This window comes from Triticum urartu, chromosome 7 (assembly GCF_003073215.2).
Source record: "Triticum urartu cultivar G1812 chromosome 7, Tu2.1, whole genome shotgun sequence".
NCBI lineage: Eukaryota > Viridiplantae > Streptophyta > Magnoliopsida > Poales > Poaceae > Triticum > Triticum urartu.
Genome location: NC_053028.1, coordinates 700,373,421 through 700,390,454, shown reverse-complemented (window position 1 = coordinate 700,390,454; position 17,034 = coordinate 700,373,421).

The window sequence follows — 17,034 nt, the reverse complement described above, 5'->3', positions numbered from 1 at the left end:
GCATCTTTTGCATTAATTCTTTTAAAACTTAACTACATTGCTAACTACGAAGTTATTACTATGTTTTTCAACAGAAAATCCCGGATGATTGTGTGCCTCATATGATTTATCCGAATGGCTGCCTTAATGTTTTGAACATGCAGCCATGTCTTCCTACGAATCTCACTTGTCCATATCGGATTTCTAAAAGAAGTGGAGACATGAAAATCACAGAGTGGAAAAAATGTATGGACAGTCGAAAGGAGGTTCTTGGAAGCAAAAGAAAGCGAAGCGCAAGAATTGGAGACCGAATGATCTCCATTCTCCATAATGGGAGTCGGGGCCTATATTGTTTTATGCAATTACCTTAAAGAGGGTATTTAGGTCCTACCTTGTACTGATGATCATGCGCTAAGAACAATTAAGTAGGGTTGGTTCGATGACTATGAGGATGATGATCATATGACTTGTTATTAATAACGAGTAGAAGTTGTATGATGATGATTAGTAGGACTTGTTATTATGATGATGCATGATGCGAGCATGAAGAGTTATTATATATCAGTGGGTGAAATGAACATGGATTGGATTGAAGTGAAGGCAACATGCATGTGGTGCATGTCGAAAGTAGTACTAATCCAAACTTGATCAAGTTAGGATTAGTATTAATTTTGACATGCACCACATATATGTTGCCTTCACTTTAATCTAAGCCACGTTTAGGCATAGCAGTAACGTTGGTAAAACAAGCACGAAGATAAGAGAGGACACTTCTTTCTATTAGCTAGGTAATTAACACCCTAAATTAACCTCCAAAACCCCCTAAACCACCCCCTTTCAAAAAAAACCTCAGCTCCTGCCAGCTGCTGACGCGTGGATGCCTTTTTGTCTCAGTTGGTGCCACCAACCGGGACCAAAGGCCCTCCTGCCTGTGCTCGCCGCAGCGACCACGTGGAGGCCCATCTATCCCGGTTGATGTAAGAACCGGGACTAAAGGTTTAGGGCTTTAGTACGACCCTTTAGTCTCGGTTCCCCAACCGGGACAAATAGGTCTTACAAACCGAGACGAATGGCCGTTTTTCTACTAGTGTAAGTTGATCATATATGTCACTTGACAGAATAGTTGGTGCGCAGTTACAACTCAACTAGTTGTGAGTGTTCTTTTTGTTACCCGTTTTTCCTGCTTGTGAGTGCCAACCTCTCACGGACAGATATTTCAGTTATTTTTTGCTCTATGCTAAGCAAGTCGATGTGGTGTAGTTGTCGTGTCAGAATTCAACAACTCGCTATATTTCGAAAAAGCATAATAAGTCAATTTATGCCTTGTAGTGTTACGTCCAATCTAGCACTTCAAGGGCCATGACTAGTCGCGTGACAACATCACAGTGGTTCACGGTTAGTGGTAACACAAGAAGGCAGTACTAATGCACAACTGTATGTCGATAAATGGTATTTGCACGAGAAGGTGGCCTAATAGCTGATCATCGAGGTACGATTGTCTATTGGTTATTGGAAGGCAACGGCTTTCGAGTATAAAGAAGCCGTTCTAGGTTATTTTCCCCTGGTTTGTATCAGAGCTGACCACTGATAATAGAAAAAATGAAACATTTGGTGTGTTTTAATTTATTCTCAATCTTGTTTCCCATTGCGCTCCGAGGGGATTTTTCATTACGACTCGACTTAAAAAAAGGTTGCAGAGGGCTAAAGGTAGTATCTTTAGTCTACCCAACTCGCTTGCTGCCTATTTCCTTTTATACGGTCATTCCATGGGGCCACAAGCGCCATCAATTGCATTATCCCCCGTGCCACACATCACTATATACAACACGCAAAGTCTCTATGCTGATCCATCTTGTACAGGTGAGGGAGTCCGATGATAATCCGCGCAGTTGGCGGCCCACTTGGTCTCTCGTGTACTCTGGACGCTTCATGCATCCTCAGCTAGCTCCACCAAGCTCGGACCAGCCGGCTTACACTACAGGAGGGAGGGGTAGTACGGAAGGAAGGGGAAGAGGAGGTAGGTCTGGAGGTTTAGCTGGAAGAGGAGGTAGAGGAGACAGACAGGGTAGAGGAGATATGGAGGGAGATAGGAGGAATTCTGAAGGGGAGGATGGTGGATCACAGACCATGGACTACACACATCAGGCCAGCTCAGAGGAGAACCAGAATGCCCGCAAAAGACTTGTGCATGCAGACGGGTCAGTCAATGTGAGAGGACAAGGTCTCCCTAACCTCTCGGGAAAGGTGGCCGAAACGGTCTTGTATTTGGAGAGCGGAGGAGAGGATACACACCAGGTGACATCTACAACACCAGGGAGAAACCCTATTGTGAAGAGGAGGAAGCAGGATGGTAGGCGTCAGGATGAAGATGAGGAACTTGATGATAAGGCGGCCTCCCTGGAGGAGGACCGCCGAGCCCAATGAAGCTTTTGTGCTAGAATTGTCGCGGGATTGGCGACCCCGCGACGGTTAGAGAGCTCCGCGATCTCGTGGAGGCGTGTGCGCCGGCGGTGCTTTGTATTGTGGAGACGCAGCTGGCAAAGTACCGTGTGGAAGGATTGGCGGGTACTTTAGGTTTTTCAGGTCGCTTTGGAGTAGATAGTAGTGGTAGGAGTGGAGGTTTATGCTTATTCTGGAAAAATAATGTTGATCTTGAAATAAAGACTTTTTCTCGCTATCATATTGATTCAGTGGTGAAAATGCCGGGGTTGGAACCATGGCGTTTGTCCTATTTTTATGGTGCAGCAGATAGGAGTATGAGGTACGAGACATGGGATACTATGAAAATATTACGTGGGGAGAATGCACTACCATGGGTATGTATGGGATATTTTAATGAAATTTTGAGGCCAGAGGAGCAAATGGGACCAAATGAGCGTGATAGTGCTCAGATGGAAGGCTTTAGAGAAGCAGTTGATGTATGTGAGTTAGCGGGCCTTGGCTATAAAGGTTTGGACTGGACTTTTGAGAAGAAAATTGTGGGGGGAGAATACTGCAGGGTAAGAATTGACCGAGTCTTGGCTACGGCCAGTTGGTCAGCTTTATTCCCGTATGCTACGATTGAACATCTTACTGCAGCAATGTCAGACCATAGCCCAATATTATTGATCAATGAGATGGAGGCAAGCAATCAGAGAATTGCCCTTAAGAGGCCGTTTCGTTATGAATGCATGTGGGAGAGTGATGATAGGTTCGGAGATACACTTCAGGAGGCCTGGGGTCGGGACCAGCCGGCGGAAACTATGGCGCAGCTTGTGACCAAGTTGTCCTCAGTTGGGATGGCTCTTTGACAATGGGGCAAGCTGTCGTTTGGCTCAGTTAGACAGGAGCTGCGCAGGCTGCGGCAGCAACTGACTGTGCTCAGAGAGGACCTGACTCGTGTTCGGCCGGGAGTGGAAGAGAAAAGGGTGTTGGACCAGATTGTTGAGCTGTCTTATCGAGAGCAGGTTATGATGAGACAGAGATCACACATGGACTGGTTATCTGCGGGCGACCGCAATACACAATACTTTCAGAGAAAAGCGAGTGCTAGAAGAGCAAAGAACACCATAACACGGCTCCAGAAGACGGATGGGAAGATCACTTCTGATCCGTAGGAGATGGCGGAGATGACGAATGAGTTTTATGAAAACTTGTACAAATCAGAAGGATGTATTGGCATAGAAGAAGTTTTGTCACATATTCCTGTTAGAGTTGATGGTAACATGAATGCAAGGCTCAACGCACAATACACAAAATAGGAGGTAAAAGAGGCACTATTTCAGATGTTCCCAACAAAAGCACCGGGACCTGCCGGTTTTCCGGTGCATTTCTTTCAGAGACACTGGGAACTTTGTGGTGATGAGGTAACTGGCGTGATTATAAGATTGCTCAATGGAGAGGACTCACTGGAGGATATCAACCGCACGGTTCATCGTTCTTATTCCCAAGATAGCTAGTCCAAAACTATTAGCACAATTTCGTCCTATAAGTCTTTGCAACGTGATCTATAAGATTGCGTCAAAGGTCTTAGCCAATAGGCTGAAGATTATTCTCCCCGAGGTAATTTCTGAGGAGCAGTCCACTTTTGTGCATGGACGTCTTATCACGGATAACTTCATAACGGCCTATGAGTGCCTACATTATATGAAGACCAGGAGAGTGAAAGCAAACCGTTTTTGTGGCTCTGAAGTTGGATATGTTGAAAGCATATGATAGACTTGAGTGGCATTATTTGAAAGCAGTGATGCTTAAGATGGGCATTAGTCCACGTTTTAAAGAGATGGTTATGAGGTGCGTGTCATCAGTCACTTTTTCAGTTCTTTTTAATGGTGGTAGTCTTCATGATTTCAGGCCAACAAGGGGAATGAGACAAGGGGATCCCATATCCCCGTACCTATTATTGTTAGCCGCGGAAGGCCTCTCGTGTCTGTTAAAGGCCCAAGGGGTGGGGGTCCGAGGACTGTCAGTGGCAAATACTGCTCCAGCAATCAACCATTTACTTTTTGCAGATGACAGTCTCTTGTTCTTTGAAGCTAACAGCGGGAGTGCTGCACAAGTCCGAGATGTCCTGAGAATGTATTGTGAAGCTTCGGGAAAACGTATCAACACTGACAAATCCTCGATTTTCTTCAGTAAGGGTGTGCCAGAGGCCACACAAGATGAGATAAAAGACGTTCTAGATGTCCACAATGAATCACTGTCAGAGAAATATCTCGGACTGCCGACGGATGTAGGCAAAAACAAGGAGGGAAGCTTTAAATATCTGAAGGACAGAATTTGGAAGCATATCCAAGGTTAGATGGAGAAATGCTTATCTGCAGGCGGAAAAGAAGTGCTCATGAAATCCGTAGCGCAATCTATCCCGACCTACTCAATGTCATGCTTTAAGTTGCCCCGAGGTCTGATTGAACATTTAAACAGTCTTCTTCAGAAGTTTTGGTGGGGCAGTAAGCGGGGTCAGAGGAAGCCAGCATGGGTTTCTTGGAAGACCATATGCAAACCAAAGAATATGGGTGGAATTGGATTTCGGGACATCGAGCTGTTTAATTTGGCTTTATTAGCTCGGCAAGTTTGGCGGCTATTGCAAGATCCCGAATCGTTGAGTGCTCGAGTTCTAGGAGCTCGCTATTACCCGGGAGGCAACATACTTGATGCTGCACTGGGTGCACATCCCTCGCAAGTTTGGCGATCGTTGATGGAAGGAATAGAATTGCTTGTTCTAGGGTTAATCAAGAGGATCGGGTCGGGCACAGATACCCGCATATGGGAGGACAACTGGTTGCCGCGTGACTATAAGCTGAAGCCCATATATACCATATCACCTGATCCACCGCAGCTCGTATCAGAGTTAATTGATGCTACAACGCGCACATGGAACAAGCAGGTTTTGAGCCAGCATTTCGTCAGTCCGGATGTGGATATCATAATGAATATACCACTAAGTCTCCGAATGCAACATGATTTCTGGGTGTGGCACTATGATCAGAAAGGGGTGTTTACCGTGCGTTCAGCATATAAGATGATTAGTGGCATCAAACATCAGAGAGAGGATTGGTTGGAACACAGGACGAGCCACTCAAATGTGGAAGCCGAAAGCAAAGCTTGGTCTCAACTATGGAAGGTTAAAGTCCCATCTAAAGTAAGGTTATTTGTATGGAGACTAGCTCACATGTCGCTACCGACTGGTACAGTGCGCAATGAGCGAAAAATGGCCACTTCTCCAGCTTGCGGACTCTGCGATGAGGAGGTGGATTCATGGCGCCATTCTTTGTTTGAATGCCGGATGGCACGATGTGTTTGGGCATTGGGAGATGAGGAGACCCTCGAGCATGTGATATCAAACAGGAGTGAAGATGCAAGGCTTTGGTTGTTTTGGCTTTTTGACACTTTGAATCAACAGGACCTTGCAAGAGTGCTCATCACCATGTGGGCGATCTGGTGGGCTAGAAGGAAAGCAATTCACGACGACGAATTCCAAAGCCCACTTTCTACGATGAGTTTTGTGAGCGGGTACTTGGAGGACCTGGAGATCGCTACCAAACGTGCACCAACGCGACCTTCACAGCCGGTGATACAAAGGTCGCGCAGGTGGATCCCGCCGGGAGAGGAGGCAATGAAGATCAATGTAGACGGGGCTATCTCTCGCCAAGGAGGAACTGGTGCATCGGCTGCTGTGTGTCGGGACAAAGAAGGCAACTACCTGGGATCTTCAGTGGTGGTTTTTGAAGGTCTAGTTGACACCCCAAGCTTGGAAGCTCAAGCATGCAACGAGGCGCTTGCCTTGGCTCAAGATCTACTGTTGACACATGTGATAATAGCCTCGGATTGCATGCAGGTTGTTTCGGATATTAAGGGGGTGGTGTCTTCCCCCTCTTATGCTTTTGTAATTCAAGAGATTAAAGCTAGAGTTACAGACTTTGTAGGAGTTAAGTTTCGTTTTGAAGGTAGGGAGGCCAACTTTGAGGCTCATGCCTTGGTAAAGGCAGCCTCGTCTCTCCCTACGGGTCGCCATCTGTGGCTAGGGAACCCACCAGACATTATTTGTATTTCGCCCGCTTTGGTTGATCAATAAAATCCCTAGTTACACCTAAAAAAAAGCTAGCTCCACCATATTTTGTTTTCTCTCAATGAAATAAATCCAAGCCACATGCGCCTGCGATCTAATTGTTCATGGTTCACAGTTAGTGGTACCACAAGGACACACAATTGTATGTCGATAAATGGTACTCCCTCCGTTTTTATTTACTTTGCTTATTAGGTTTGACCGAAGTCAACTTCATAAAGTTTGATCAAATTTTACAAAACAAAAATAAGTATTTACCTAAACAAACTATATGAAGAAAAGTATATTCAGTAATCAATCTAATGGTATTGATTTGTTATTGTATATGTTACTATTTTTGTTCATAAATTTGATCAATGTTTAAAAAGTTTGATTTTGACCAAAGCTAATACGCGGACTAAATAAAAACAAAGGGAGTATTTTCATGAGAAGATGACCTAATTGCTGATCTTAAATGTATGGTTGGTTCTTGGAAAACATGCACAACACACATGGTCGTCATGATTGAATCGTGTGGTTTAACACTAACCGTGTATTTTCACGAGCTCTTATATTTTTTTACAGAAGAAATATGTAGCAGACAGGGGATCATAGATGATCTATATCTTGTACCGGCGATCTAAGGAGTCCGACGAGATTAGGGACACCGAGGACAGACTTCTGCGGCAAAAAATACAAATTTGACCTATAGACGAAAAAAATTCACAAAGTGAATTGTCATCGAAAAAATTTCACTCCGCTGACCCTTTCGCATAGCGCCCGACATCTAGGCGTCACACTACACTATACAGCGTCTGACTGATATGCGCTACACGTCTGACCAGCGTCGCACTCCGAGCTGTCAAAAAATTGCTAAGTCAATGTGCAACGCCTAAGAGCTAGGCAGTGTAGCGCCTAAACACCAGGCGTTGCACTACTTGGATTACAACAGCTGCAGCAGCTAGCACTCTTATCATCCTGTACAGCACGGTTGTATGTAGACGACATGCACGGAGCATAATTCCGTCCGTGCATGCATGTACTACATGTATGTGTGCTGCCCCGCCGCTTTTGATCAAGTACTATTGTATTTTATATGCATCGGGCGTGGCTGGGTAATAGTGCTAGGGGAGTGTATTAATAAAGGGGAAAGGACCAAGAAGAGGTGAAGGGGTGATGGATGGATGGAGCCCAAGTCTAATAGGACATGCAGCTGGAAAGCGACGGGAGATACCACTGCTAGACACGCCTACATCGTATTAGAGGGAGTGCCACCTGCTGCGTAATGCAAGTAGTGCAGCGCCTAGTGTCTAGGCGCTACACTATACAGTGTAGCGTTTAATTCTTAGGCGTTGCACACTGACTTAATAAATTTTAGGTAGTTCGAAGTGTGACTCTGATTAGATGTGTAGCGCCTGTCAGTCAGGCGCTGCATAGTGTAGTGTGGCGCCTAGATGTCAGGCGTTACATGAAAGGGTTAGCGGAGCGAAATTTTTTCAAAGACAGTTTATTTTATGAATTCTTTTCATCTATAGGTCAAATTTGTGGATTTTGCCCATTAGGTCAAAAACCTTAACAAAACTCAAAAAACTATGAAAAATAAATCCCTCCCACCAATAAGGGTCAGGATCCATCACGCCACTAGTGTCCTAAGACAATAGAAGACGAGGTAGACCTATGGCAGCACCGACGGGAGGCATGAGAATCCCTAGCGAGAGTATACGAGGGCCCGTGAGAGTGGGGGGCACCAAGGAAGGTGAAACTTCAAAAATTTCGATGGTTTTGAGGGTGAGCGAAATATTTGTGTTATGTTCAGAAAATGTTGGTATTGTAAAATTGTCTTAATAAAAGAATGTTGAATCCTTATTAAACTAATAATCCTCCCCCTAGCCCAGTGCTTGGTTGCTATATTCTCGTGCTTCAATTTCAGTTTATGCATGTTGTAAGATACTTTATTAGAACAATCATGTAGGTGAGATTTGAACCTGGTTGGTAATGAACTTGATGTAAGGATGTCACGATTGTGATCGATCAAATTTTACATAAAATTACAGTCCCAACAGCTTTTTATCCAACTATTTAAATTCAAATTATTCAAATTAAAATCAAAAATTTGTTGATTTTTTGAAGCAAATTATGGCATTCATATCGCGCATTTGATGATTTCGAGGGTGAACGAAATTTGGGGATTAAGCCTACGGAATCTCGTCGAAGTCCCCTGGCCCTGTCCTTTATATACACAATCTAGTAAAACTATGTAGAATAGATTATTCCACAACCCCTAATAATGCTATATACACAATCTAGTAAAACTGTGTATAAAATGTAGTAATTTAGAAACTAATTTTTTTACTACCCAAGTTCGTAATATACTATATTTGTATGAAACTTACTATATTTATATAGTCTGTACTATTGACGGGGCAGAGATAGGGCCTAATTATGCTACCATATTATGAACCGCTTGACGTTGTCATATCACTTATTGTGCTACCACTTATCATCAAGCTCTTTGGTGTTGTTGTGCGACTTGTTCGAGTCCTTTCTGCGCTAGATTGGAGGGAACGAGCGACGTAATGAAAATATCCGAAAAGGCAAAACAAGCCGAGAGGAATCTAGTCTTTGGGCCCAACCACTGAACCACATTGCCTTTCTCAGCATAAAGTAACAGAAAAAAATTATTGAGATACAAGTCAGTGAGAGGTTATGGAAAATGAGCGGTAACAAAAAGAAACACAGACAAACAGTGACAACTGCCCGTAATGGTGTTGTCATGTGACGTGGTCAACGTATCCTGACGTGGTCAACGTATCCCTTCACCCGGAGAGCAGTCAGTTGGTTGTCTCCTCCAACAAGCTATGTGGACGGGTTTTCCCCTCTCTCACAAATTTGGTGCAAATATTTATCCAGAAAGAGATGCATTGGTATAAATATCAATGATGACATAAAAGAGGGACCCTTCTTTTTCATTCATCTTCATTAATATTACTGCATATATGATATCCTCGTAAATATATAGAGCTAAGGTGGGCGGCGAGGTCCAAGGTTCTGCACCATGTGGATGATGATTATCTATTCCTCAATATGTTGATGCCACTAAACTTTTTATGGAAACATGATTTCATGCAATTAAAATAATTTAAAGAAAATTTTAATTGTCTGTCAGCACCTTCCATGTTTAAATATTGCTTCCGCAAGAGGGAACTTTTTGGTTGAGGTGTGGGCTCGTTTCCTTTCAAATACATTTGCATTGCAATTCACCGCCAGAGACTACAAAACAAAGATTGAAAACAAACATAATTATCTAAATTGTATGGAGATATGTCTTCACAGTTGAAGGTACACAAACGGGATGGTTGAGCTCAAGATTGAGCTTGTTGTCCGACTCGCTTGTTCATCCATAGTGCAAGCTCCTGGCTGTTCTATGGCGGATGTGTGTCCGTGTGTCGTGTATGGTTTGTGTGTGTGAACTAGCTAGGTAGGTTAATATTGAGAACCTACCCCTGCATTGTCCCTCGCATGGTTTGGCTGCAACAAGTTCATCAGATCTGGCGGTGGTTAGGTGGTGCGGACTGCTGCATCTGGATCGGACCAGGATCTGTGTGCTTTAGCTAGATCTTCGCTATGAAGCGTAAAGTCTGTCGTGCAAGCCGTTGTTGAGGTGACTACCATGAACTAGAGACATTGCGGGATGCAGCCGGAAGGTGACTACCGCTCGCCAGTTTGCTTTCCTCACTGAGATGCAATCTACGAACAACAATTTGATGCAAAAGGTATGGTTGTGCAGTGACGACAATGGGATTTCTAACCTAGCGCTGCGTTGGGATCATGGGAAAATGATGGTGACAACACATGATTGACTCTGGGTTAGTGATACTTCTCGAGTACTCGGTCTCAAGTTTCAGCGTGAAAATCTTAGGTCTAACCCAAATTGGTTATACTTAGCAATAACGACATTACGTTGTTGAAGGCATTGCTCGGATATGTTCAGACCCATTCTTGAAGGTGAAAACCTAGAGTCCGGCCTTTGGTGGTTAGATCCGGTTACCATGGCGCTTGAGCATCATTTCCTTCCTGAAGGCAACATTGTTGAAGAACGTCGTTGTCTTTGTGATGTCAAGAAATGGTTGGTGCGGATATGGTGCTTGTTGTATTTTTTATCGTTGGGATCGCTTTTGGATCATTTTTCTTTTTTCCTCGCTTAGATATGGCTTTCGTCTTATAGACTTTGCCATTTGCTGTCATGTTTCATGTGTGTTGGTGTTCATTGTGTGCATTCTAATTATGCAAAGACCGGGTGTGTGCCTATTATGTTTGTATCCACTTGATGCTTCATTTTGAGTTAATAAAATTCACCTTTGTCAGATAAAAATGGTTCATATCGAGAGACAATGACCACACTCACCAAGCAATTGGCTGGTTGTGGTGCCAATTGCAATTGGCACTGTTCTCCGGGTGAGGTCTATGCCAGGGCAAGAAAGACGATGGGACGAGGCCCTAGTTGTGTATACAGGCAAATCTAGATTAGGCATACAAATCCACGTGCACCCAGCTGATTGGTATAGGCCCCAAACGTAACCCTGCAAACAGAAACTGTAAAAAGACAAAGTGCCTGCAAGGCACGGACCAATCTAGATTACTTCGGTCTTTAAGAAAAAAGCAACCAGAGTGGTTGGTCTTTGGGGCAGTTTAGGACCCTTATATGAAAATTTGATGGTTTAAACTGTTATAGAATAAACTCTAGTTGTGTCATTCGGAACGAAGGAATAGCTGACAAGGGTGGGAGCGTATGTGTTCTGATTATGTGGAAATGATATGATTTTTGGTGATACAATTTCGTTCAGAAGAACCCCGTCGGACCTCCTTTGAGGTCATAGCGACGATGTCACGGCAATGTGACTCCGCTGCTTCTACTCCATAGGTCTTTGCTCGTCATCACCGGGGATGCCGTGGCCGGCTACACCGCTTCCATCTTCACCTCGGCGCGCCTCGCCTTATTGGCCGTGGAAATCAACTTAGGTGAACATGATGATGACCCCGCGCCAGCGGTGCTACGCCGAGCATGCGAGCAGACAGCACGGCGTGTAGTTACGTGGTCGCTGTCTGGGTCTACATATACAGTACCCATCACAAGTATTGTATGATGGTCTGTTGGATCCGTTGATTTGTTCATGCATGACTGGTAGCCGCTCTCTGGCTCTCAGACAGCACGGCGTGTCCTGATACCAAAGCTACAGGCTCTACCACCACCACCAACAACCACACACACGGCCATTTTTAACAACGTGAATCTCCCAGCGACCAGCCTTGATTTGTTCATGCATGACTGGTAGCCGCCCGTACGATGGTCGGCCCCCGGCGCACTGGCGTTGCAGGTTGCATGTGGATAGGCCTGAACACCGGCCGGGCATGCATATGATGACGGTCTCAGCAACTGAAAAAGGCTGCAGCTAGGTCGGTCACAGTTGCTCCAGCAGATCACAGGCGCAAGTGGCTTGGATTTAATTCTGTCAGAGAAAACAAAATATGGTGATGCGTGCTGAGGCTGCGAGAAGCGTGCAGAGTACACCAGAGCTCAGGCTGCGAGAATCTCGTCGGACCTTTTGTTTTAGAAAGAAGGCGCTTAATGAGACCCATACAAATCTGACAGTCCCGCCCAACGGCCAGGACAGAAGTACCGAAGTACACAGCGAAAATACAAGTGCCAGAGCAAAATAAAGGGATACAAACTCGGAGGCGGATACATAAGGGCGCAGCGCTAGTAAAGGCGGTATGGCCATCGTTTGCTCTCGAGGTACCACGGGCACCATGCAGAAGTCGGCAAAATCCACAAATTTGACCTATAGATGAAAAGAATTCATAAAATAAACTGTCTTTGAAAAAATTTCGTTCCGCTGACCCTTTCATGTAACGCCCGAGGCAAAATCCACAAATTTAACCTATAGATGAAAAGAATCCATAAAATAAACTGTCTTTGAAAAAATTTCGCTCTGTTGACCCTTTCATGTAACGTCCGACATCTAGGCACCACACTATACTATGCAGCGCCTGACTGACAGGCGCTACACATCTAATCAGAGTCGCACTTCGAACTATCTAAAATTTATTAAGTCGGTGTGCAACGCCTAAGAGTTAGACGCTACACTGTATAGTGTAGCGCCTAGACACTAGGCGCTGCACTACTTGCAGCTTTGCTATCATTGTACGGAGCAGCAGCTCATCCAGTAAAGCACATTAGTTGTGAACTTGTGATCTGTACTGTATAAGATGTAGGCCCAGACAGCGACCACGTACCTACACGCGGTGATGTCTGCTTAATGCATGCCCGTGCCAACCACACACACATCTAGCAAATCACGTACCAAACGAAACGTTTAAACCAAACTTCGTTGCATGTTTGGTGTTCTAACCAACGGAGTGGACCGGCGCATGTGACAAAAAGACTAAAAAATCTTACACACAAAACAACACGGAAGCCCTGAATAAAGCTACATCAACGATTTTTTTTACAGATCTTAAGGGCATCCCCAACGGCAACCGTAAATATCCTTCCGCATCCATCCACGGATAAGGGAGCCAGTCCACGGATACGGATGTAGGAGGCTGCCATCCAATGCTAGCCGCATACATTTCAAACTGTTTTTCAACAAATCGGATGAAATTCATGCAAACACAGCTGGATTTCGTACAAACACGACGGATTTAATTAGATATTAAACATTTAGAAATAAAAAAGACCTGCTCCTAAAACTATCCTATGGTGGCGGCGTCTGGCGTTCAAGCCCGCACTACTAGGGAACACCTTATACGTGGAGGCTTATCAGTAGTGCGGCTCTTTTCAAGGCGCTATTGCTACCTTACAGTAGCGCGGGGAACCCAAAGGCGCTACTACTACCTCCTTAGCAGTAGCGCGGCTCGGCAAGACGCACTACGGCTATGGGGACCATATCTTAACCAACATGCTACGTATAGTAGTAGCGCGACACCAGTTTGCGACACTACTGCTAAAAATGTAGGAGTAGCGCGTTATCCAGGAACACCACTGCAACTAAGTTTGTACTGTGTTCATTGGCGGGCCTCATTTAGTAGCAGCGCGTCTGACAGGACTGCGCTACTGCTAGCTCTTTAGCAGCAGCACGTTTTCCCTACCCGCGCTAGCAGCCACCTTTTCTATCCTTCTCCCCCTCTCCCCCTCCTCTCTTCCTTCACTTTTCCCTCCACCCCCTCTCTTCCTCACTTTTCTTCTTCCTCACTACTTCTTCTCCCACATTACTCTCTTTCTTCTACCTCTCTTTCTCTCTCTCTAATGCCCATAGCTAACTACACAACCTACATTAATGCAACCCTTTTCTCTGTTTCCCCACTTTTCCTCCCCCTCCACTAGTTAGAGCCGTCTCCTTCCCCAACTAGCTAGGTAGATCTACCCATTTAATGAAGTGACTTATCTACCTTCCCCAACTAGCCATGCCAAGAAGTAATCTTTGTCCACTTTTGATCACTAGCTAGGTGTGTGGCGACACCGATCGAGACCTTATACTGAAATGGTGTATTAGGCGGAAAATGGCATAGAAGATTTAGACAATAAATTCTCTACAACAAGTAGGGGTCGGGGTGCCGGCACACATCTAGCTCCGGTGGCGGTGATGAAGGTAGTTTGAGAGGGTGAAGCGACGGGGTGGTGGGTTGCAGGCGGGAGCAGGGGTATTGGGCTGTAGGGCGGTCCAAGGCACAATGGAGGTTGAGGTTGGAGCAGGATGAATGTGGGAGATAGGTGGGGTTTGACAAGCAAGAAGGTGGGTTTAGATGGGGAGGTTGCTCAGGGAGTTGGGCGGTTCGGTTCATTTTGTGCGAGGGGTTCAGGTCGATGGGTTTTTTGTAGTGCCGAACTTTAGTGGATGGGTGTGTAGATAAGGATTGGTGGAAATTTGGGTCGGGCAGACACGTGTCTGTGGGCTACGTCTCATCCATTATTACAATGCCTGACCGGCAAGCACCGCAGGGCAAGATTGAAGGCAATCGTGTCTCTCACTCTCAGTGAATCTTAACCTCATTCCTCATTCTCTGCACGCTCCTCGCATCTGCCAACGTGCTACCAATTTCTCAGATTTGACAGGCAAAGCACAATGCCATATGTTTGTTCTGAACAATGTCGTATGCTAGGAATCACTGTGATGTAGATTTCAATATATTTAGAAATTGAACATGTAGGCTACAAAGAAATTGATTGCGCATTACAACATTACACGTAGAAAATGATACTTCTTAACATACAACATGCACCATTGACAAGTTCAGATGGCATATTTACAAATTTTAACCATATCTGCATTGATATCCTAAAAATGGGCTCTAGACCGAAATACAAGCAAAATAGATGAAATAGTTGATTGCAAGATCTTTCAAAATGTTCAACCAAATATGACATGTACAAGGTAAAACAATGTGCATTACAAACCTCTTACATCCACTGGTGAACAGTACACACATCATGGTTCATCCACCCGTTTCAAAGCAAAGTGCAACCAAAGTGTTAACATTTTCTTGTTTGCATTTGTTACAGGTTTAATACATCGATAATAATAACGCGTGAAAAAAATCACAAAACTTAAATCATGTTTAGTCTGAATTCCCCTTTTATATATAAAAGTTGCAACAAATGATTATATGGAAATGTGATGAAATACAACATTGAATTTTTAAAACTCATCTATAATAAGTTGTTTCAATCAAGGATAGCAAGTGCACAATAGAAAGGTGGTGCAAAGGTCCTACCAAATATATTTTCAAATGGGAAGAGATCAACCATCATCTCATTTCAAGTGGCAATGTGAGTTCAAACTTGTCATCATCAAAGATATATTGTAGGATCCAATCGTTGTTAGTTTGACATGCATGAGGAAAATGAAGGTTCATGGTAAACTTGTTGGATCAACTTTGGCAAGACACCTAAACCTTCACAAAGCAGACCAGCAACAACGATTTCCATGTGTTGTAACAATTTCGCACATACTTAATACATACATAAAGAGACCCCATGCATGGTTTCACATTTTTTTGACTATTTTGAGGTTGGACTATATATATTTTTTGATGAAAAATGTAAGGAATGTGTATGGTGCAGAAGTACACGCAAATTATATTCCACGATCCTTTAAAGTTTTCCCTTTCCCCTGATTTTCACCTTTTTTAGAACCGCATACGCCGAGGTCGTCTCGTGCGGTATATGGATTTTTTTTTTCTGTTTTTTCTATTTTTTTTCTTGCTTTGTTTTTCTTTCCTTATTTTTCTTCTATTTTATTAATTACTTCAAAACTTAAAAAGGTATAATTTTATAAATTTGAGAACATTTTTCAAATGTGTGAACTTAAAAAAAATACGAACAAATTTCAAATTCATGAACATTTTTTCTGAAATTCGGGAATATTTTTTAACTTGGGGAACACTTTTTAAAATACAGGAACAATTTTCAAATTCATGGACATTTTTTTTGAAATGCACGAACTATTTTGTATTCCTTGAACATTTTTTAAAATGTAAATCATTTTTTAAAATGCGGGAACAATTTAGAAGTTCATGTACTTTAAAAAAATCTGGAACAATTTTTAAATTGATGAACACCTTTTGAAATAAAAGAACTATTAAATTCATGAACACTATTTCAAATAAAAGAACAATTTCCAATTCATGAACATTTATTGAAATTTTGGAACATTTTCTAAATTTACTAACTTTTTTGAAATACAGGAACTATTTTGTAATTCATGAATATTGTTTGTAATATAGGAGCATTCTTCAAATTCAAGAACATTTCTTAAAACACATGATTGTTTTTGAAAAGCATGATTTTTCTGCTAATATGGGCACAATATAAATTCATGGAAGCCACCTGAAATTTAAAAAAAAATTAAGGTCGAATATTTTCTGAAAATGAATGTTTTTCAAATTCGTTAACAATTTTTCAAATCCGTTAACACTTTTTGAAATACCAATATTTATTCAAATTCAGGAGTATTTTAATTTTTTATGTTTGAAAAATTAGAACTTTCGAAAAACCCAAACATCTGCTTAACAAACAAATAAAACCAGGAATAAGAAACATGGGCTCGCCTCACTGCAATGGGCCGGCTCAAAACTAAGTCCGGGCAGGAATGATCGCTTTTTCCCATCAAAGGTCCTATACAGCGCCCTAGGAGCCAGTTGGCTTGCCAGCGCTCACCTGCCTAATCTATGGGCCGGCCCATCAAGCATGAGCGACCACTCCGATCTTTTGACCCATTGACTGTTGACTTTTCAAACTATTGAAAAAAAATCAGGAATTTGAAAAAAACATGCATTAGAAAAAGCTAGTGAATTTGAAACAATATTCGCGTACTTGAGAGGTTCATGAGTTTTAAAAGTGCTTATTTATTTGAACAAAAGTTCCTGAAATTTGTAAACAAGTACACAGATTTGCAAACAAATTCAGGAGTTTTAAAAAAGTTTGCAGATTTGAATTATTTTTTCTAAATTTGGTAAAGTCATCAGTTTAATAA